Source organism: Mugil cephalus, chromosome 14, assembly GCF_022458985.1.
Source record: "Mugil cephalus isolate CIBA_MC_2020 chromosome 14, CIBA_Mcephalus_1.1, whole genome shotgun sequence".
NCBI lineage: Eukaryota > Metazoa > Chordata > Actinopteri > Mugiliformes > Mugilidae > Mugil > Mugil cephalus.
In genome coordinates, this window is record NC_061783.1 from 12933862 (window position 1) to 12958518 (window position 24657).

The 24657-nt window shown below is 45.2% G+C and overlaps 1 protein-coding gene across 2 annotated transcripts in view; it reads right to left on the minus strand.

The window, feature by feature from the left end:
* Nucleotides 1-24657, minus strand: part of pag1 (phosphoprotein membrane anchor with glycosphingolipid microdomains 1) — a 46336-nt gene that overhangs the window by 21361 nt on the left and 318 nt on the right. The gene's annotated exons all lie outside the window — the stretch shown is intronic.

A 24657-nucleotide genomic window follows, 5' to 3' on the forward strand; every position in this document is an offset into this window, starting at 1 on the left:
TTCATTCAAATCCTCGGGGCTCAACAACAATGTTTGTCTGTGTGCGCAGCTAACGCTCTCTATAGAAAGAATATTCACTCTCTCACACCAAAGCGCTCAAAAGCTTTCAGTTTCAGTTCAACTTTTCCCTTTCCTTCCCTTCTTTCATCCTTACCAAAAGCCACTCTCTCAAAAATGATCAAATGTGAGATATCTTTAACTTTTTCAGACACTCCCTGCACTCCCTGAAAAGCAGAAGTGCGTTGCGAGTGTCAAGGACTTCGCCCCAGCTGTAAAATATAACCAACAGAAAGCTTCGTGGGCTTGTTTGGCTGTTCTTCTGAGCGAGCCAGCAATCAACGGTTAATTCCACGTGAGAGAGCTCTCCCCACAAATCACTTTTATGCGTGTCAGTGTGCTGTCTTTGTCTCGAACTGATTAGCTTTGTGGCAGCAGCGCCGCTCGGCTAATAATAATAAAATGCTAAAACAAAAAACCACTTCGGTAATTGTGCAGCGGAGCAAATGTGCAGGGATTAAACAGACCGGCCGAGCGTGTCATCCAAATATGTAAATGGGGGTAAAAAGAAAAAAAAAAAGAGACGGATTGTTGTAATGATTTCAAGAATTGTCACTCAAATTGCAAGCGACCCTCTCGGCTAAAAATGGGTGGTTGAACTCTGGGAATCTGAGGACAGAGGGCACGAGAGCTTCGTTTCGACTCCAACCCCGACTAGGAAACGGCAGATTTATTTAAGCATCACCGAACGACTGCATGCATAAAATTTCTCCATCATCGCCACCTTCAGATGGAGATTAGCATAAGAGTGAATGAGGAGCAGACACGACCACATCATTATTCAGTGGCATTGGCCTTTATAGCGTTGAATAGCCGCCAAGATAAAGGGATTATCAGGGTGGATGGAATAGGATGAAGGATGCGTGTGTGTATGTGTGTGTGGTTGTAGTGTGAGGTAATTCATTCTAAAAGCTGCTAATGAGATGCAACAGATGCCAGCAGACGATGCACATACGCACCGACGGGGCGGCACGTGAACGTCCCTGTCGGAGATGCGTTAACAACCTCTAATACAGTTCTTTCCTGTGAGAAGTCTTAGCGCCACACCCCGGAGCTGCCGTCCGTGCTGCTGCGGCTGACGCTCTGAAAACTGCCACGCAGCGTTTCATTTATCTCCTCCCGCGACACCGGCCTTTTAGGACAAAAGACGCGGGGCAACAGTGGGGGAATTAACAGAGGAGTGAGAGTGTGTGTGTGTGTGCGCGAGCAGATGAGCCACTGGAAATGGAAATGCGATCCATCTTTACAAGGCTCCAACCTCAGCGGGGGTGGGTTTATTAGATGACCCAGACGTGGCGGGCGGTAGGGGGCCTGACCCTTCCAGCCCTCTGTAACGTTACTATAACTCACCGGGGCTGTACTTAAGACGAACGTCCGGTTTGCTAATGGTCGCATGTGTCCATTTTGGAAGGGGAAGAAGGAGGCATGCTGATTCAGCATCTGACCTTTCAGTGCAGGCCGTTTTTCAGACGTGCTACTGCTGGCTTGGGTCCTTTTAGAATCGTATACCTTCTCTTCTTTATCGCTCTCTTATCCTCCACTAATGTAAATAATCAATGTCTCTTCTTGTACTTTCTTTGTCTAATCCATTCACCCTTCGGCCCCTTCCTCTGCACCTTCAGAGCCTCGTCCCTCTCCAGACCAGACCACGGCATATTCAACACGTCCGCCGTAGCCCATAAAGATATGGTAAAATATGGAAGCCTGCAGAGGCTCAAAGGGCACATCTACAATCAGAGACAGCAGCTGGGGGTGGGGGCGGACAGTTGGAGGGGGTGGCAGCTAAGGGGGCCTTTTGAAGCTGAACATACGTGGCAACCTCTAGGAGGAGGGGGTTAGGATTCTGCAAGGCATGGCAACCTTCAGACGGCAATCTTCACGTTTCTGAGCACGCCTGAGCAACTCTGGCAGATATTACCTTACGCAGACACGGCTTTGATTTCACCTTTTTCACAATTCCATCTGATTTCTCATTTTTTCGCAGGCTGAAGATTATTCCATATTTCATGCCGGTAAGCCGGAGCGCTGAAGGGGAACTCCAGGCCGGAGAGGAGGAATTTAGAGAGAGCGAGTAAAAGATATTGTTTTTGAAGGGATAGCTTGGTTTTATGGGAAACGGGACTTTTCATTTTCTCGAGGATAGTTATGGTTAGCTTAGCATTAAATGGACTACCCTGTGGTTTGGGATTATTTCTTCCACTGCGCAGTATGTATCTCACTTATGAGCCTCAGGCTCTTTTGAACCAAAAGTTCTGGGAACTACCCAATTGGGAACTCCACCGTGAGCTAGCCAACACGCACTCAGGGGCTTTTGTTCCATTAGCATTCTCACTGCCAACAGGAACACTAAATTATTACAGAGGAATGAAACTTAGCAAGAACAAGGCAAGAATTTTTAATGAGTTTTGTTCCATTTTTAAAGATTATGTTAAGAGGTGGCGCTCCAACAGTTACAGGAACTGCAAAAGAGTTCAAGAGTGGTCCAAAAGCTCCTTTTGCTGCTCTCAGACAGAGCGAGTTAGCTAATATTTCTGTGCTAAACTAAATTGCTCCTAGAAGTAGGATCATGTTCAGCATTCACACAAGAACCAGAAAGGATAAAAACTATAAGTGTTTCTAAGAAGCTAGTAGCCTTATAGCTACTATTCAGCAGCCTGATCTACTACCATGACCGGCCAGTACAATAGACGTAATTAGTCACTTTACAAGCACAACTGAAGCCAAAAGCTGCATAATCCCACTTCCTCGACACACCGCTCTCTATATTCAACAGCTACACGAACTAGAGGGCGAAATCATGTGTTATAAATGTATAACACGGCAGAATATTTATTTACAAAGCGGCACCGGCTGCCACAGCCCTTCTCAAAACAGTTAATGGGGGCGGCTCAGTGTGTCCCAAGGGAGAGCTGAAAACCAAATGAACCAACTGAATGTGCATCGGAGCAGTAAACAAAATGCCTGCTGGTGGCGGAAAATCTGCTGTCAGTCAAACACACATGTACTAGATTATTTAGGCACGTACACAAGCACTCTGGGATTTAGAAATGAAAGCGAACACACACACACACACACGCGCGCACACACACACTCGTCTGAATAGAGATGAACCAATTAGCAAGCAACAGGCAGAGTGTGACAGAAAGAGATGGAACGAGAAAGAAGGAGTGAACGAATACATTAAAGCAGTCAGCGCGCGGGGCACCAGCCGGAGAGAAAAATGCAACTGAGGCACCTTCACACTCTGACACTTTCAAGGAAGCTGAGGTGGCCGGCGGCAAATCCGTTCTGACACAGTGGGTGGATACTGTGGCAGGACGAGCGGAGCGAGCAGGACAGAGAGGGGTGACACTCGGTGATATTATTCACACGCTGACAGAGATGGATTGAGACTTCCACGCGGAGAGAATGATGCGGCAAAAAGTCCAGGCGCAATTTAAAAGGAAGGCCGTCCGCATCTGGTCGGCAACATCAGCGAGAACACAGCTGAAGGCAGGATAACTCAAAGACATAATGGCAGGATGAGGCCACTGGCAACGTCAACATTTCCTTCAGACGTATTATAAACTTGCAAAGAAAAGTCAACTAATCTACACCCAGAAATACCACAAGAGGGGATGTTAATTTAGACTTTTATCTTAAACACACACTAGACACAGCCGTATTTTAAGGCGGCATGTTGAACAGCAGCACATCAGTACATTATATATCTAAACTACTTACTGGATAGTCATGAACCTTAGGAAACTTCTTTTATACATTCATACTTTCGCAAATTTAGATATAATTTTCAGAAAGTCTAGGCAACAGAATAACATAATTATCAGATTCACGCCTCTCAGTCCAGACACTCTGGCCCCTTCAAGGGTGTTTTACATCAGTCGCAGTGACGTTGTTGACGCTGCATTAATCCAGAGTGACGAAATAGCCGAGCAACATCTACGCTGCTACTGCCCTAGCACAGACGCAGACACAAACTGAAGTTCACACAACACAATTTAAGGGGAAGCTTCTGTGCAGGTAAAGAGACACCTTGTAGCATGTTGGAGAGTAGGAAATGTGACTTGAGAACCAATCTTTTGCATGAGTCTGAATAAAGCCTAAACTTCTGTTTTACCTTCTCCAAACCTTTTTTTTCGCACGGGAAGATCAAAAATCAATCATACATATCAAATCAGATTTGTTTTCACAGCATATGCTTGTTAATGTCCTGCGAGACAAAGGCGAATGGTCAGAAAATCTATGGGCTGTTCTGAAGAGCAATTGCAAGAATAATAAATATATGTTTGTTTTATTATATGCCACTGGACACTCCTCTACACACACACACACACACACACACACACACACACACACACACACACACACACAGCAAGAGTGCCCTTTAAAATCAAGAGTCATTACATTACAGCATTTGTAAATTACTTCTCAGGGCTCCTGACCACTAACTCATATTAAGCCATTAGCAGAGCCCTAGACACTTAACACACTCTGCACAATAGACCCACTCCACACTACTCTGACCCCACCGCCGCTACACATTTCTCTCCTGTTGATATCATCCTCGGTTAAGTGTCATGTGACATCATATTATGGTGATAATGACTCGTCTTTACTACTCGGATACTTCAGAACTTCCTGAGCGTCTATCAGTGACATATCAATTGTTGGGCAATCAGGGCGGGCAGGATGCCGCTCGGTGTAGATCTGAAGGATTTCCCAAAAGAGGAAGTCAATTAAAGGAAAAACTGACGTTAGTCTTTGAAGAGATGCTGAGTGAAGTAAACCACGCCGGATCGCCCTAACATGTCATCTTGTCCATCAGCTGACGAACCCAGGATTTCCCTTTTCAGTAAAAAGATGATAAAAATATAATTTTGCGGGACTTTGTGATTATTTCTTCTACAGATTAAGAAAGAGATAAAAAAAAAAAGGCAAATAGTTTACCGCCCGCTGATGCAGCAGGAAGGATAAAATCATCTCTTGAGGAGGAATTAAGAGCGTGAACGGGGCCAAAGGAGAGATTGCAGATTTTGACTTAAGCTGCTTGAGTACGAAAATGACATTTGCAATCCCCTCACTTCCGACAACAAAACTGTTGTGTAAGACTTCCTAGAAATCAGTTCAAAATGCGCGCAGGAAAAAAAACAAAAACTTAAAATACTTCACGAAACAAAGGGCATCTGGAGGTGTTCGGGAAGTTTCAGGGGATGCTCTGAGGACAGTTGCCAACCAGAGAGAAGTCTAAAAATATCCGAAAAAATGCACGCACATGCACCTTCCCAGGAGCTACGGCGAGGGAACGGCGGACAGCGAGCAGGAGTCCCCAGAGGAAATGAGCGGAATGTAAACAGGCCACCCACACACCCACTTCCAAATTGCATCAACAGAGGCCGTGAGACAAGGGCTTCTGGAAAAAGATGCCCCAGAGAACAGGCCGGTTTGTTGGGACCGTCCTCTTGTCTCACCCCTTCTGTCCCCCAAAAAGCCCCACGAGAGGCTACGGGAATGCAGCTGCGTACTGGGAAGTATCTCAGCCTTCACCCTTTTGTACTAAACATTCTGCAAGAGCGTTTGGGGAGATGCATGCGACTCAAGGTGAAGCATCTGCAAAACCCTGTTTATAGATCCTCTCAGCTGCAATCAAATTACAGCGCAGAAACTTTGATGCTCATGTGGCCGTCAGTGCCAGAAATGCGTCGTTTTAATTAATGTACACTGAGACACCCCTGCTGGCGCCGACACTTTCTCAGCCATATGACGCCATTGTTGTGTTATTAGGCCTATGGCCCACATAGCCACCTGCTCTAGAAATGACTTTCTGGGTCGCTGAGGGATTACCGCGGCGCTAGCGCCACATCACATAGTCCTGGGGGCCACAAATGGGTCAAAACGCTTCACTTGAAACGCGCCACAAACAATAAACTGTGCGACAGCAACATTAAAAGAATCCACTCTTTGTAATTAATTAGTAGGAACAAGTCAAGACGAGGAAAAGTAAACACCAGCTAATTTGACTCTTTGCGGCCTTGTTCTGTGTTCACCCTTTCATTTAGCGAAGCAGAGTTAGCCTCCAATCTGCACTGTGGCTAGCGCAGTTATTGCTGGGCTGACAGGCGACTAATTAACAGCTGGTTGCAGCCCATGTCATTGCGGCTAAGCTAGCCACAGCTGCTAAAAAAAAAAAAAAAAAAAAAACAGGCCCACAGACGTTTGAAGTTGTTTGCCTTCGAAAAAGGGTGTATTCCCATCGTTTCAAATTGCAGATATTTCTTCGGCACGGAGAGAAACCGCGCTCGTCTCAGCGTTCGAGTCCCTTTTATAGTTTGTTTTGTCTGCGAGACAGTCCGCAATGCTGACACATTTGTTTGGAGAAACCTCAAGGGTGAGAGAAAAAGAGCCTGTGTTTAAGGAAATATGAAAGCCACACAAACCATTTTTCTAACACAGCTACGGTACAACAACAGGCAAGGTTCTTCACTCCGCGATCGCGAGGGCCATCTAAATTAGCCACGCAGAAAAAGTCACATCCGAGAGCGCTTTCATGTGCAGCTCTATTATATCAAAAAGAAGAGGAACAGGCATTTGTAGTCTTTCCAAAAAGGTTTTCTAAAATCTCTACAGGAAGTGAAAGAGATAGAGAAGCAGAAGAAGACATTCACTGCTTTAGCTTTAGCTTTAGCTAAACAGGCCCCTGAGAAAGACGCCATGACACCATTCATTTGTGAAGCAGTAAAAACTCTCGTAGTAAAAAAGGCATTTCTTTAAAACCCTAACTCAACACAGGCAAACTTGTGATTCACATCACAGCCTATCCCTATAAATATTTGATGAACGCACCGAGCTGCTCGTCCATATGATGATTCAGTAATGAGTTCGCAGTTTCTCAGGCAATACAGATTTTTTTTTTTTTTTTTTTTTTACATTGATTTCTAAGTTAGGAAACAGCTATGACAGGAGGAGAAGGTGTGATACACGGCATATGTTACAACCTGGCCTGAAACCCGAAACACATATGGGATTCATTAGATCGCTGACCCCTGAAGAGAAACTGCTGACGGCGCGCCAAGGTTTATAGCATTTTTTCGGTATATGAACGCTGCTTAGCGGTGGTAAACTGACACGGAGATCAGTTTGGCATTTTCAGATTTTGGTCGATTTGCTGACCCACAGAAAATTAACAGCCGGCACTTTTGACACTTGATTAATAATTCAAATCTATCTTACTTGTTAGAAATTTTCAAAGGCACATTTTAGCTTCACTGTGGATTTTGGGCTGCTAAAATAAAATTGGTACCGTATGAATAATGTCCTGATGGAAAAAGGTCAGTGACAGCTTCAAAGCAAATTCTATATTTAATTATCTTAAACAGCAAATTTGGGCACTGAAGAAATATACTAAACGTCTTCAAATACCAAATGAATTTAACTGAAAATGAATAAATTAGTAATAAAGGACAGTCCTTTAAGGAGCGAAGATGAACGTCGTGGGGGTCGATGAGGGCTCAAAAAAAAGTCAGAGCTTTGTATGACACCAAGACCGAGGATCAAGAAAAGCTCGTCGTCAGAGGTCGAACACCCTCCCAGGGTCTTGATATTTATTTGCAGCCTGTCTCACACCAAAGCAACACGTCCCATAAACAGGCTATATATATTAAAAATAAATAAATCAACGGGTATCGACGGCCTCGAGGACACTCCGGGTAAAAACCTTCAAACCGCACATATAAAATACAAGCACACACACGCTTTCGCAGACGCATTACACATCGAACAACACAGACAATGAGCTGGTTTTGTGCATCACTGCACTGTGTTTGTGTGTGTGTGTTTGTGTGTGTGTGTGTGCGGGTGTGGCCATATGACAAGCTGATGCAACACATGACTCCTTCGTCATGATGGAGCGTTGCTGAAAACAGCCGGATGATTCGTTACCGAAGCATTAGAATCAATCTGCCATAAATCTTCAGTAAACACACAGTAACTATTAAACTGTTGAAGGCTATATAAGCCTTTATCTGCGATTTGCAAACCTAGGGAAGTTTAATCGAGCGAAAAAGTGCCAGGCTTACGTTGAATGAGAGATGTACACAGGGTTTAGAATATTTTTAAACGTGATTCAGACACATGTACGGCTTATTTGTGGCTCTGCGTGTATTTGTCCCAGGGGCAGGTAGACCGCGCCGACTAAACCGACACCACCCGCTGTGACGGCCACGGTTTAGCGAGTGACTGGCAGCGGCTGAGCAGTGAACAGTTTCAACCGACTCTTTGACAGACGCACAACCCAGAGGAGAAGTTGCGTATGCGCGGGGTCCTTCAATTCACCCATAATCCTTTACTCTGCGAAATGAGACAGCTGCCAGACATATCCTCTTTGCTGGCGCCTCAAACCTCCACTCCTTTCCTCTCTTTCTCTCTCTCTCTCTCTCCCTCTCTCTCTCTCTCTCTCTCACACACACACACACACACACACAACGAGTCGCCACATCCCCTGCATATCTTCAAACCTCCATCGTTATGCAGCATCACAAGTACCTAAGCACTTCACAGCAGCAACAAATGGCGCGGTTTGTCATCGCCGCCGAACGCACGCGCACGCACGCATCACTGCGACGACTCCAAAGTCGGAACCAAACTACATTTTTGTCCTGTGATTCCTCATCTGCTAATTGTGAAAGAATAAATATTACTGCATTGGTTTGTCCTGGAAGAGGAGGATGATGAAACAGCGGGCTCGCTTCCTGTTTGGAAAAGGCTGGGACACGCCTTGTTTATGGAGCGGGAACAGGCGCACGAACTGCGCTTGCTAATCCAAAGACAGTTGGACGTCCAGATGAAGTCAGCAAGTACAAAACTGCGTCAGGTAAAAAACTACACGCTCGACAGGGAAGAGAAGGGGGAGGAAACCAAGATGTGGAGCGCCCACATGTCTAGCTGGCACTTTGGGTGATGCCACTCCATCCATCCATCCATCCCCCTAGCAACCCTGTAACCCGTGGCGACAGGGCCTTGACAATGAACAGACAGAGCAGAACTCTGGTTCTCCATTTGCTTGTTGCCAAGAGGCTGATAATAATACAAACCGCTCAGAACGCGCGCGCACACACACACACAAAAGCAGAGGCGGCGCACGGACGGACCCCTGCTACACAAAGTCACACATATTGTACCTATACACAATCATAACTCGAGCACAACACACATTCACTCCTTGTTGTTATCCAAGGGACTGTGACAGTTAATATGCCACCTCAGAGAATCTGCTAACAATGCAAATCTATTCACAATTAGCGTTTTCATGGTTGGTTGAATAGTAACAGGAAGGAGCCAGAGGACAGAGTGCAAAAATGTGTTTGCAAAGAGTCTGCGTGTTATCAAGGAAACGCAACCAAATCGAAATCTAACTCGAGGAAGAAGTAGGTTGTGCAGCTCCTTGAAGTGCTCCCTTGCAAATTCTTGTTGACTGAGTGCGTGCACGCTCAGCCGACAATGTCAAGCACTCGTCGCACAGGCACGCTAACTCCGCCGGCCGCGTCGGACGGGCAGCCCGCGCGCTCGGGCGACAAGCACGGGAACAAGCACGGGAACAAGCACTCGCAAAAACCTCGGAGCGACGACATTGGAGTAAATGTGATGTGAAGTTTCTGGAACAGTGGTGTCCGCGCTGTTTTCGGAGAGCGCGGCAGGCGGGCCTTAGGTCATATGGCTACAGTTTACCGACAGAATATAGAAGAACGCAGCGCTCTTTAACTGATCGTGTTGTCTCTATATCTCAAATTCCTGTTACTTCACTATGCACAGACAAAAGAGTAGTGTAGGAGTTTAATCTGTCAGTCCATCTGTCTGTCAAGTTTGTGCAGCCTAAGACCGCTATCATGACATTCAGCCTAGAGGTATTGTGTGTGTAACAAGCATCGCAGAGTCATTAGCGGTGCTGCTTTCAGCGTACACCATGTTTAATGAGAGGGCATGGCCATGCTGTCTGAGTGATTAGTTACTGTAGAGGCTGAGGGCTAAAACTGATTTGTGCGTGTGTGTGTGTGAACATGGCAGGGTGCTTGTACATTTGTATATTTGGAGGGAAACAGGCTGCAGAGACAGAGAAACGCACAAAAACAGCTCCAGTCCACTACAGGGTTATAAGTATTCCCACCCGCACTCCCCTTACGTCATGCAAAATAGTAAATAAAAAAAAAAAATGGTTTACGAGCCAAAATCAATGAAATACCCTCAGAAATCTAACCCGCAGACACAGAGTCAGAGATCTGTATTCAGGGGGCACGCCATGCCAGCTTTGTTATTTTACGAGTCATTGTGTGGCTGAGAGGGGCCTAAAAATAACCTCCATAACATGGCTGGAACGCAGCTAATCCTCAAGCCTCATTTGTTGCTCTGAGTCAGGATTTTAATTTGCCGGTTAATGACCACGCGTGTGTGTTTACTGCAACCACTCAACACAGCACATGTGACGTGTCAAGAATGGGAAACGTGCCAGAAACATGGAGGATGGGAGAGGAGAGAAGAAGAAGTGACAAACAACCCCCCCCCCCCCCTCCCCCAGTGCCTTTCTAGCACTTCATCGGGGAACTTCACTCTGACACAGGATGTAGCTTTACTGAAAGAAAGAAAGAAAAGTATGTTTACTGAACATCCATTTAAACCAGAACAATAATGCGGAAGCAGAATACAACGAGAAGAAGTTAAAAAAGAGAAATGCCTCTAAAAAACCATTCTGCATGAATAACCTACAGCGTGATCATCAATCAAGAACAGTTTCTGTTTAACTGGCACAAAGATGCTGTATTAGTGTGATGGACTGTAGCGGGAAACACCTGCCACTAGAGAACAGGCTGGAGCCGAGATGAGAAAGATGGCTAGCGCTAATGGGGGTTTGGGAATGTGGAAAAGTTAAAATGCCACAGTGATATATCGGTTACTGTCCAGGGCGGACATAGCAGGAAACAGAGTTTCCAACCAGGCTCCCAACTAAAACCTAAAATCTACCCCAATAAAATCTTTTCATTGTCCAGTTTATACATTTATACATTTTCTAACTGTCTACCACTCGTCACTGCCAAGAAGCAGGGTATCAGTCTATCCCATGGGCCAATTTAGATTCACCAGTTAACCAAACAACCATGTCTTAGGTTAACCTCCTGAGACCCTGCGTCCTCATATTGGGACATTAAGTTTTAGGTTTGTGGCAGCTTATTCTGCTTTACATTTAGACCTGTGTCTGAAATCTGGTGGAAAAACATGATAGCGGATGCATTCTATGGACGATTAGAGGGCAGAAGTGGACAAGGTAGAAAATTCAATCGAATTTTACGGTTGAAACGTATTTATTTATTCTTATTAACGTTTCTACTTTGATATGACGCACAAATTTAACACTTTTATCAATAGCAACAAGCTACAACGTCACTCGTTTGTCACTCGTTCTGTCTTTGCTCAGCCTTGTTCAGGTATTAAAATAAACGGTTTTATATTTTGTCACACTTTATTATAATAGATATAATGAAATAATCCCAGTGTCCACATATGAGGACATTGTTTTTTTTCTTCAAAAACTACTACTTCCTGTTCAAAGATGACGCTTAGTTTTTATTCATCTTACTAATCCCAAATACCGTGGAGAAATTAAAAACGTAGACCAAATAAAAGCTCTGATCTCAGGAGGTTAATGAACATCTGGAGGAAAACCACGCAGGCACAGGGAGAGGGACAGGGAAAACATGTAGCGCTTCTTCTTGGCGCACCTGAAAAAATCTTGGGGAGGCAGTAAGTTTTCAGGACATTTTGCCGGTGGAAGTCAGAGGATCATCAATCTCAACAGGATTGAAATAGCGTTATTATTATTGGAAGACGCGTCTGTAGAATCCGTCCAATAATTGTTTCTGGAGATATTTGAATTCCACTCCCACTGACTGGCAAAGACGTTCAGCGGATTTTTCAAATTATCTAGATTTTTTCCAAATACTATAAAAAATAAAGGCCTCTCTTTGGGGATTATGGAAAATTGGCGAAAAGCGATTACAATGGAAAGTTGACATCAGATGGCTAGGTATTTGTAAGGTCTGTTATGCCTAGCGAAGCGTCAAGTAGGTCTAATTACAACATGAATTTCCTGCTGTCACTTCCCAGACTGTCTGAGAGTCGGATTGGCTCATAGCCTCGGCTCAGTCCTACATTCCCCTGGATCTACAAACACTCCTGAATTCATTTTGGAATGAGTCACATCCAAACCTTCATTTAAAGTACAGCCTTTAATACTTTTCAACTGTCAACTCCTTGTGTTTCAGTCTTGACATTTGAGTTTCTGCCAAATCGTCCAATTTGTACAAATGTGTTTGCTATTCATTCTTAAGGGAGGAGTGTCTCCCAGAGAGTTACGTTGGAAATCAGTTGTCACCGAGGAGCTTCAGAATAAACTCTGCCAACATGAAAAGAGACGGTGGAAGTCGCTGTTCTCGTCACCCCTCTCCTTTCTTCAAATATTTTCCCTCTTTTATCTGCACCTCTCTCTTCTGATCCCAAATTCTCTTTAGCTTTCCTCCCATGATTTCCTCTCCACCTTTCTCGTCCCTTCTTCTTCTTCTTCTTAGCCCCTCGGTATTTGTGAAGCGCTGAGGGGCCTGCTCTAGTTGGAAACGCTTTAATGTCGCCGTTCGGCGCGGCTCGCCAGAGCGCCCTGCTGTGCCGGGTCTCTTCGTTTTTCATGCTCTCATCTCTCTCTGTTTAAAAGGTCCATTCCTGTCTTTCACCCTCCCTCCCCACCGCTCGGATCACTTCCTCTTCAAGAAAGTGGAAGGTGAACCGCTTTCATCTCCCCCTCCTTTCCTTCTCTCTCCCTCCTGTCAAAACTCCCCCTCCTGCTATTTGAAGAGAAAGGTGCAGATTCTGCAAAGCAACTTGGGCGTTTGAGATTTGTCTGCCTTTTTTTTTTCTTTTTCAAATGCACCACTTCCTAGGCGCAGCATGCACCCTTCGCAAGCCTCCCTGACGTGTGAAAAAAACATTATTCAAGTAAAACATTTTAACAAAACTGAGCGAAGATGAAGCAGCCGCGGTTCAACTGAAGCACACGAGTTTTGTGGTTTTGTGCAACTTCTCAGCCTTAAATTCCTTTCCACTAATTATGTTTATTATCTCATAACCTGTTAATTAACCTTTGAATTATTGCAATAAACATTTGGCCTATAAAAACTAATTCAGTTATGTGTGCAGCTGGACTACTTTGAGGCATTAACTATCACGATGCACAACTTTTTCTGAATACCTTACTTTTAGCAATAAAAACATATTGTTCTTCAGATTATTGCGTTCAAGTAGTAAGGTACTTACTTACTATTGCTTTTTAATTTGGGTTAAACAAAGGCATCGGTCTTGGACTGGGAATCAGGCTCCAATGTATGTTGTCCAAAAACACCCACAAAATACGCTACCTGTCAAACGGTTCAGTGTTAATAACTGTACATTCCTGCCTTTTCTTCATGGGCAGCATGAAGCGTGAGAATATAAAACCCAGCGAGCCTTCAAAATCCTGTAACATTTCATGAGGGAATCTAAGAAAAACATCAGGGATCAACTGTCCAGGAACTGAAAGGCCCCTCAGTTGCACCTCAACAATCACCTCTTTGTCCTTCCACTTGGCCCAAACATCTTTTCTCCAATTCTATTTACTCATTCATTCAAGGCTAATTCTCTGTCTGTGCCACTCTCTCTCCGTACCCTTCATTTAATTTTCCTCTCTTTCATTTATTTCCTTAACATCCAGCCATCATTGCCACTGTCACTATCTGGTTGGCGGAGCGTGTTTATCAGCGGACGGCGGAGGCAAACAACCCGGCCCATTCAAAGAGCTTCAGAGCTGACAAGAGATCAAGAAAGGAAGGAGGAGGAGCAGGAGGAGGGAGCGGGGGAAACAGAAGGAGACGGAGAGTAAATTCCCTGGATGACTCGCAGATATCAATAAGCAATCCCTTATGAGGATTCACAACGTCTGACAACACTCCTAATGGTTATAATGGCATCCTCCGAGTGCTTTCCAAGAATCGTCATGTTGCAAATTGTTGTTTTCAGACACGCAAACGTTGCCTTTTCTTTTTCTCCTCCTCCCATGCACAAACACATCGTGCTCTTTGGTGACATTATGCCCCTTAAGTCCATTAACAAATGCTGCCCTTTGCTATAAACAGTCATTTGCAATCAGGCTAAAGCTCATCTCTAGAGGAAAATGGATGAAACTGGCCAGTAATTTACTCTTTACCAGCCACATAATGGCTTCAAAAGCTCAGACACAAGACAGAAAACGAAACTGATCACTTCCTTAATATCAGTGTCAGGAGCGCAGCGATCAAAGCTGAAGAAAGTTCAAGAGAAAGATAAGATATTTCCTTTTATCAATGCCTCATCTGTGAAAAACCCTACAAACGCGTCCACCATCAGTGACCTGCAAAAAGAAAAAAGAAAAAAAAAAAACGTTTTATGACTCTGAGATCAACAGCTGGCAGATCCCGCTCTCTGGCTAAAAGATATCGTATCTAATGCGTATGACCGTCAGCCCGCGTCACAGAAGCACTAAAAGGGATTAAATTAGTTTGCAACAAAAACGTAATCACTGAAAGGGCACCATTTCTTGCGGACAAAGCAAAACTGAACCCACACATCGTCATGATGTCTCGACTGTGCCGACCTTTGAGGGAACAGAAAGTAGTCTGTGAGACGTGTTGGTCGCCACATTATAAAATGACTGGTTGACACGGAGCCGTGCGACAAGACTGGACGGTGCAAATACAAAACGCACCGGTGTACTCGTCCCCTTACTGGCAAAGCTAACAAGCAGGAAGCAAGCACTTGACGCAGAGCGCGTTGAGAGTTTCTTGCCATCTTGATATAAATCCTAAAGACAAAATTGTGACAACGAAAATGGAAGCCATGTGTGGGTGAAGCAAGAGGTTTAGATTCTGCTATTCTAGGTTATAGGAGCAACTGTAAGTTTGTAGTTCACCAGTTCGCCAAGCAGGTGTGTCTAGAGCCTGCTTGGCCAACGTGAGTGGATTCCTTTTGTTGTGCAACCATGTCGTGCAGCCACATCCTCAATTGCAGAAGTAAGCACAAACTTCCAGGGCTAAAAAGTTCAGCCAGCGTGCTGGTGCCAAAATCTCTTGAACACGTCGAGGAGATTTTGTCCAGTTATATTTTCACCAAAAACTGAATATCTCTGGTTTTCCAAAATGCATCTTCAACTGCAATTGCTGCAGACGTTAGCCGTCACCACTGTCTGACAGTTTCTAGACTGCAAGTAATTGGTTAATTGATTTAATATTCGTTAGTCGCGCCGTTAGGCGGGGAAGTAGCAGAGCACTCTATCCTCGTGCACAAGAGAGCTCTGTAAAGTAATTAAATGTACGTTCTTTCCCGAAAAAAAATCTTAAACACAAGGACTCCATCCCCTTGGATACAATCACTGATGTCACTGTGAGAGCTTTTGCAGACCTTGTGCGTTGCGTCCTCTGTCCAGGCAACCAAAAAAGCGAAAACAAAAAACACACCACCTCACACTCATAAAACCCAAAGTTTGACACGGGTGAACTCCACCTGTCGCTTCATTTTCCACACTTCTCCCTTTTCTCTCCTCACTTATCTGTTCTTCACCTTCTTGTGCCACATTGCGACACTGATAAGTGCAAAACTCTCGGGAGAAAGCTCTCGGTTTGAGAATGCCGGCCTCGTAACATCATCTTTTTTATCAGAGCGCAGGGCCAAGCCGAGCACGTACCCACCTTGTTTGTCCACGGCTTATATTAATACACTGGTACCCGACGAGATAACAGGGGCATTTCCTATTATGAGCCTGCCTGGGAAAAGGGAAGAGGGAGGTACGCTTTAATTGTAAGCAGGACAGACCGTCTTTGTGCATATATGTGTGTGTGTGTGTGTGTGTGTCCAACTACTTCTGTTCAAGATCAAGGCCGGCGCTGTGGATGCAGGTTTTTTCAGACGTTTCCCCGAAGCTAAGAAAGAAAGAAAGTAGGTACAAGCAAGAGACCAGTGACAAATATATATATATATAAAAAAAAGAGGAATGGAAAGCAGACAAGTTGGAGGAAATAAGCAAGACGTGGACAGAGAGAGAGGCTGGAATGCAAGAGAAGATGAAGAGGGAAGAAAGAAAAGGAGGTGGTGGGGCAAGGAGTAATAAGGTGCACTGGAGAGAAGATGATGGAGCATAAGAAACAAAAGAAAAGGGGGAAAGAACGGGGGAATGGCAGACACGGAAAGGGAGAAAATGTGTAAAATGATGTTAGCCAGCCTGAGGGCCTATGTGATGGATGAAAGCCAATCCACTGGCCGTCTCATCAGTCACCCGACCGCACGAAAGCGAACCAAACAACCTCCCTCTAGTCTAGAGCACGAGACCTCACCTCATTATCACCTGCATGTGTGCACCTTACAGCTCCACCTGATATACAGACACAAACAGCTGCTGTATACACACGCACAAGTGGAAGACACACACACACAAAAAAATGCTACAAATGCTACAAATATACACATGGAGACATCAGAGCCACAGCCAACAATCAGCTCTTTGTGTTTAAGTCCACAATAATCCTCATTCAGCTGCAGATATAAACTGACCGTGAAAACATGAACCGAGCAGCTACTGTCACATCATCGGCCTCTTGCATTAACATTTGCCGAGTTTAACGCTTGGTACATATCAAATGGGCACACATTTACTGTGTTCAGGAATAAACTGCGGGTGAACTCCCTTGTGGTAACTGGAAATTTGCATAGTTGTGAGTTCATGAGTGATGAGCTGACCAACATTTGCAAAAATGGCGGATGTGGGTACTGAGAGGACATTAAGGTATGAAGCCATACCTGTCTCGTTAGAATAACGAGGCTGCGGTGACCTGGCTGGCGTTTGTGTTTCCAAAGAACTAACAAGAACTGTCTAGCTTGTTCCCAGTAGAAGTAACACGCTGTACTTCCTGTTTAAAAGGCCTTTACAGCTAATATGGACGTAGCCACCGTGACCGTCACCCATGATTTGTGAACTACCATTGGATGTGGTATTTTGCGATCTTGGCTCCACAGTATCTTTCACGCACCCCGCTTTATCGTCTATTTTACTCAGTGGAACAGAACAATACGGCATCTTGAAGAAAGTTCACCAGGAAAACGTTCACCGAGGTAATAAATCACGAGAACCGTAGGATAATTTCTCTCACAGACTTCTCTTTAAGAACCAGAATAGTCGGAAACAGACTGCCTTACTGGCTTCACCCGTCTTTATTTTCACACGCAGCTCGTTTTTATGAAGTAATCCTCACACTGATAACAATTAGCAAATGATTAAATGCTTCCTACTTTAAATACACAAGACAGTTTTCAGTCCAGACACCCACAGAAACACAGTGAGAGATGCAGACGAGGGCAAAGGCCTGCATGTGCAGAGCATCGCGTGGTTAAATCCAATCGAGAGGAAGAAACAAAGAAGGAAATTATTTTACAAGAAGATATTGTTCTCATCGAAAAATGAGTGGGCTGCGCCAAATGCAGATACGGTTCAGTATGTGTTTAAGTGTGGATGCAGGCCCCATGTAAGTGCAATACGTGTGAGGTTTGTGTGTGTGTGTGTGTGTGTGTGTGTGTGTGTGCACCCTCGCTGCAGTGTTTTTGCCAGCCGAGTGTAAGATGAAGGTCCTCCCCTTAGGCAACACTATAGCATCTCAGCCCTGCAGCGACTGTGTGTCCGTGCGTCCGCTGCATCAGCAGCGCTTTCCACCAAGGAGAAGGGACAAGTCTATACACACTACACGTTCACTCGACCGTGCCGGACGTCCGATACCTCATCTCATCTCACCTCACCTCACTCCTTCACACCCTCAGCACGCCATTAATCATTTGGTTACCGCTTGTTTACAGCGCACACAACACCAGCACGGACATTTCAGGCACTTCTGAGGTGTGAGAAGTTGCAATTGTGTCAATAGCAAACACAACCACACTTCCCACAAACCTTGCCGCCACTGTTGCAGAAAGGATGTTGCTGTTTGTCCCCTCCCAGTCCTTGGCTTCACTCCATTTGTCTTAAAGAGGCAACAGCAACAGCAACAGCAACAGCGGGTAGCTGCCCTCAAAAGCAAAGAATTCAAAGACGGAACTGGAAACTGCTCTAGCCGCGAGGCATACTAAACAACAAACCAGTCCATCAGTTGACTAAGCTCACATTTATTTGCAGTGGCAATTATCTCTCTGGCGAAAACCTGTACTCATGACTGGTTATCTGAAGTAATCTTGATTTACTTCCTGGAGTTCTCTTTTCTTTGAACATGAAAACAAATAACATAAATCCATTCATCAGCATCTACACCAGATCTCCTCAAACCTCAGCAGATAAAGCTCCCACTGTCTGTGTACCATAGCTAGATGTCATGAGATAAGTGAGAAAACATGAGGCGTGACGTTCCTTTCTTCAGTTTCTACTTGTTCTCTTTCTCGGGAGGTTAAAACTGCATCGCACAGACTTGACGGGCGGACAGGGTTCGGTTTCTGAACTCGAGCTCGGCAACCACTCCACTGTAGCGCTTTCGGGACTTGGCGCTATAATTTTAAAGGGGCAAGACAGATGAGATACGGCGGCTCGGAGTAGCAGGGATGACAGGCGTGGAAGAACGCGAGACATTTCAAATTCCTTACCCTCCCCTTGACACGAATCCTAACAACTGGGGGCCAACAACAGCTTGCGTTACCTGCGACTCCTGGGAGCTTCTTCCCAGGCAATCTCAGTTAATTGCATTCACAGCGTTCACGCGCTCCGTCTCTTTCTCTCCTTAGCGCAGAGGCGAGGACGGTTTAGTAGGCGCAGCGCCACAAAACACGAGCTGATGCGTCTGTGAGAAAATTGCTGAGGGCCGGTGTGAGTTGACAACAGCGCGTCTGCGCCAGGCGGCAACCTCCGGGTCTGAACACCGAAGCCCGCGCTACTGTACGGGATTTTCGAGGATCGGAATCCACAGTGGGTTTGCCCGTAGCATGTGCAGTCAACGGTCTGCACGTGTGAAAGGGAGTTCGCGTAGCTGGCCCACGGTCGAGTGTGGAAATCTGCAGGCGTCTGACAATGGAAGGAAAATGCATTAAATTTACGCACGCGTGTCCACCCACACGGGGCTCGTATATATGTAGTTGCATTTCAGCAACCTGAAGCACGACAGGTGTTTCACTCCGTCTCTGGTGCGCGTACAGTGTTTGTCTCTAGACATGTTTAGGCAGGATTCCAGCAAGTGTACGTCAAGACAAACAAGTCGAGCCTCAAGAATGGGCAATGAGCCGTTTGAAAAAACACACACACGCAGGAGGTTTTGCATTCCTACGTTTGGCGTGCTTACATTCCTACGTTTGGCGTGCTTACATCACTTCAAAAGCGTTTGGCACTGCCTAGGCATTAAGAAGTGAAACATACCGAACGCACACAATTTCAATTTGAAAGGAATGACGCAGCAAAAGTTTTCGAGCCGCCATCATCCGTTCTGACTGTTTAACGCCAGAGGACTGTGAACATCAGCCACTTCTTTAATGGATGATGGGTTTTTTACGACGTTTTCCAGAAAAGGAGACAAAACGCGGTTCAAGACTTAAACTCTGGTACTATTTTAGCCCTGATGAACATTAGGTAGTTTCCCTGTTTTAAATAAGCTGCTACAGTAGGCGCATTTTGTGACAGATGTGAAAAAGAGGGGAGTCGTTTTGCAGCTTCCTGTAGCCTTGGCTGCTTCGCAGAGAGAATTTGCATTTTTAAACGAAAAAAAAAACCTGTTGAAGATCAGTCAAGTGCACCCCTTGTGTACTCCCGTCTGAAGAGGAGGCGCTTTGGGCGCTCTAATAACTACCACAAATGGATTTGGAAAAGCACGCCGAGCGCCCTTTATGCTGTAAAAGCAAATGAAAGATCAATCCCGCAAGGGTCAATAGTGTTGAGGAGACACAGAGAAGCAACCTGTGAGAACATGACTCACGAGGCGTAGATCAATATCCTCTTTTTATTATTAGAATTGCTTTCTAAATTGTTTTTTTTTTTTTAGCCCTCCTTGCCTGTCAAAGCCTGCGCCTAATAGGTTTCTGCTTTTCTCAATCCCCTCTCTGATCTCATTTCTCACTCCGAACCTTCTAATCTTTACAAGTGGGGGACAGGCGACAGTATCTGTAGTCGGAGTTAATGAATATTTCTCCATCAGCCCGATGTTCAGTTTCTTTCTAAGAGGGAAAAGAGACCTCTTAAGGATTATGATTTGAGATAGATGAGCATCGCTATATTCAGTGAGAGATCAAAAATATAATGAGCATCAAACCCCTCGATATTAAATAAAAATTAAACATTACGCTGGAGTTTGGTGAAGCTTTTAACTGAATCTTTTTTTGAAGGGGTGGGAGTGGAAACTAGGCTACAAAGTAGCACAATTGGGTGTTTCTTTCACAATTTGCAGCAAGCAAAAGGCATCCCTAAACCGCAGCGTGTTTGACTGCTAAAAGGCCACAAACCGTGCGTAGGGCTCTTGTGTGTTTCCTCTTTCTCACAGTTAACCCCACACAGAATGTGAGAAGAAAGCCGCGTCTTCGTAAAGCTGCAAACAACCCTGAGCTGAGTAAAAATTACTGAAGGGGTCAACTCGGAACAAGGTCTTTTTGGTTATTTTTGTCCTCATAATAAATCCGAGTTGGTTAAAGTGCAAACTTCCCCGGCGACGTTGCCATGGTTACACAGGAGACAGTGAACACTGTGAAAAACAAATAAATTCAAATCTTCCTCATTGCAGTTATTCCCCCAAAGCAGGAAAAAAAAACAGAAACTCTGCCTAAGGAGGAAACAATTAGATTAAGCTCATCTATTTTGCTTTGTTCCAGATCACTAACAGGACACACAGCACACAGCAGTATTTCCCTTTTTTTTAAAACAGAGTCGCACTCAGTCCAAAGGTGGACGTTTTATGACCACATTTTGGTAGTCACAGCAACGCCCGCATCCTCCAGACTCCAATCTCTGCTCCTGTTCCCTGTGGTGTGTGTCTCAGATGGACAGGGGTGTCAAACACGGCGAGCGGGGTAATTGTAATCGTGGGGTGCTCAGTCAAACACTCCACTGTTTGCCTACCAATGACAGGGATGAGGTTCTTGCTTGTCGAAGCCTAAGCAACTGTGAAATGTGTGTAGTCGGCTTAATGACATCTTGACAGCCTATGATGAAACTCCACTCGCAAAGCAGTCAGACGGAGCGCGATTATAGTTTAGCCTTTCGGGCGCCGGCACCGCAACATCACCGAGTTCTCTATCAGCCCAGACACATCACGACCGGTTTTAATGAGTGCAGGAGTACAGGCAGATGTTGAGCCTCGCCCCTCCTGAATACAGAGCAGTTTTGGTCATGCAAATGACTTTCTGCAAAGTCATTTCACCACAGCCCAATATAACATGAAATCTTTGTTTTACTATTGAAATATGATAATTGAAATGAAAAAAAGTCCCACTTTTTGCGCCTGAACAACCGTAGACTACCACTTATAAGCCAAGACCAGAATGAATACAACTGAATCTTGTGTTTGGTTGTACCAAAGTAAAAGTGAGTATTTTATATCTGCTGATCCAGAAGGAAGAAGAAAAACATTGGAGGTACTCTCTGCTTTTTGGTCTACAGCCACATTTCCACCTGCACCTTTCCCAAAGAACTAGGAACCTGTGGAGGAACTAAGCGGGCCACAGGAATCACGGTCCAAATGAAGTTCCAGGGACATTATTTAACCAAAAGTCACTGCTTGGATGGTAGCACTTTCACTGCTTAAGCGTAGGAATTTTGTAGGTGGCGCCAGCCCGATAGCTCACAAAATCTGTTTGCTAGCTTTGCATTTGAGATTGGAATCCACCTGTGTTGAATCAGTGACCCCCATTTGCGAAGCGACAATGGGCTTGACACTTTAGTTGTTGTGTAGCCAAAAGTGACATGGAGAATAATAATAATTTGTTAAATTTCTGAAGGTTTGTGGCGAAAAAAGCACACACTAACAACGGCCTGAGGAAACCTTTTAGTTCCTTGGAAAAAGTTCCTGGAACTTAAACTTCTTTGGGCAGAAACAAGGTTAAGGTGCAGCGGTCCTGATTGAATAAAACTCCACACAGGCATCGATCTCGCCTTCAGTCTTGGCCCTTTTTGCTTCTCACTGATCTCGCCGTCTTACGTATAACAGCTGCACGTACCCGGACTCGTCTTCATGCAAATTCCTGCATTAGCAGCAGGCTATGAATACTCTGAAGTTAAAATAGTCCTCAGAGCATCTGCCACGCTGCTGTCCCTTTACTTTCGGCAATCGCCCGCATGGAGTGACTGAAATTTAGCCAATAACACAGACTTCTGACCCTCCTGACACGTGCACGTTAAAGGCGCACAAAGCCTGACAGCTACTTTCTGTAAAACACAATATAATGACAGAAAGAGTTCAGAGGTTTTAAACGCTCAAGGCCAGCGCTCAACACGCTTCTGTTAACTAGTTTTGCCGTGGAGGTGGCCATTCACTGCCTTCTTCTCGAAAAACAACCCATCAATGTTTAGCGGTAAGACGAGGAAGTGCAGCGAATGCAAAGGGAAGCTAAAACAAAGGGCAATCTGTGTTTGCTGAAGTGAATGTCGACTTCTGTGAAAGCCAGACTGCTGCTGCTGCTGCTGGGTTAATGCTCTGCCAACATATTCAACAACATCAACTGAAGGGGTGGAGGGGGGTGGGTGCTGTCGGTGGCATTCGACTCTGTTTGCCCATGTGTGTGTGACTAAGAGAGAAACGGGGGAGAAAAGAGAGAACTGGAGGAGAACTGACAGAGTGTGAAAGGGGATGTTTATTTATTTGGCAGGTGAGCGTAGGGGAAATTGCTATTCACGATTACGGAGAAGGATGGTCGTAGCATAGCGGTCGCGCTTCTGCCTCGTCTGCATGGTACGACTATGTGTGTTTGTTCATGCGTGCCAGCTTTAAGCTACGCAAGGGGGGAGGCTGTACATGTCAGTGTCAATAAGGACGGCTGTTTATAAAAGTCTGAGGGTGTCCCGGAGGGTCCGCACACATGACCATCTACATACACATATGTTGTGTGTGTGTGTGTGTGTGTGTGAACGACGGCATGATTCTGTGTGGAAAAAAAAAAATCTGCTTGCCACTTCATTAGGTACACTTGTGCAAACAACTGCATTCCAAAATAACAGCCCTGTCACTGTTTACGAGAGTCTCAGGATGTCCAGAGGGCTGTGCAGCAACCACACACATGACACATCCACACACATGACACATGGACCAAAACCGCTGAAGCACAATCGCATCTAAACAACGTGTCTTGAGGTTTTGAAGATCAGACAGTTTCCCACAAATGACCCATGAAAGAGGCGATCACATGGCCAAAAAAAAACATTCTGTGCATGTCAACGATGAGACAAACACATTAGTGTTCACACTCCATACACCGATCAGGTGTAACATTACGACCACCTTCCCTAATGTTGTGCAGGTCTCCAAAACAGCTGTGACTCATCAAAGAACGGACCTTCTGTGGCGTCTGGCAACAGGATGTTGTTAGTGGGGGTCTTTAGGTCCCATGCGCTGAGGGGAGGGGCCACTGTGGATTAGGCTGCTTCCAGGTCATCCTACAGACACTTGATCAGTCTAGTGAAATGTTTTTTAGTTGCTCCTAAACCGTTTTTGTGCCTGTCATCGCTATGGGGTGGGGTGGGGTGGCTGCTCTGGTTTAGGTGGGTGGCACATGTCTAGGCAACATCCACAGGAATGCCAGGTCCAAAGGTTTCCCAGCAGAACGAATAGTCAACATATGGCCAATGCTATTTTCTTCTCCTGTCAGTGGTCATAATGTTATGACTGATTGGTGAATATACATTCGTATAGTTCAACAGAACTGCGTACTACATCCTTCAAAACGACCATGAAGCTGAATTATATAATTTCTTCTTCTGTTTCAACATAAACCGAACACGATAACAGTCATGAAGGGTTTAGGGTTCACCGCAGGATAGCAGAATTGTTGTCACGGGTGGACCTAATGTTTTGGCAAGACTGCGCATACAACTAATGCCATGGGAATGCTAAGGTGACATGGAAGCATGAAACTGAGTCTGCGGCAGACTAAAAGATTAAAGGAAACGGACCTGAGAATAATAATAATTTAAAAAATAATAATAAATTAAAAAAAAACTCCCAGCCACTTTTAAACCAGACCAAACGAAGATGAGTCACGACGGATTAGTCCGAGAGCCTTCCACCGTTTTAATATTAACAGGAAAAACAACACGTTCCGTGGAGGGCAACAAGTCCTTGTGTCAGCCTGACTGACACCGCTCCTCGAATCAGGCTCCTCCGCCACACACAGACCACCGAGGCTGCCGCAGTAACAAACTCCTATTTGCTGTCAGGGAAGTTTCACGACGCAATACGCGAAAGATGCACGCGAGCGCAACACGCACGGAATCTCGCCGCGGAGCAGATGAATAAGAAAACAACTTTTGCGCGCAGAAGTGTGAAGATGTGAGCGAGGGCACTC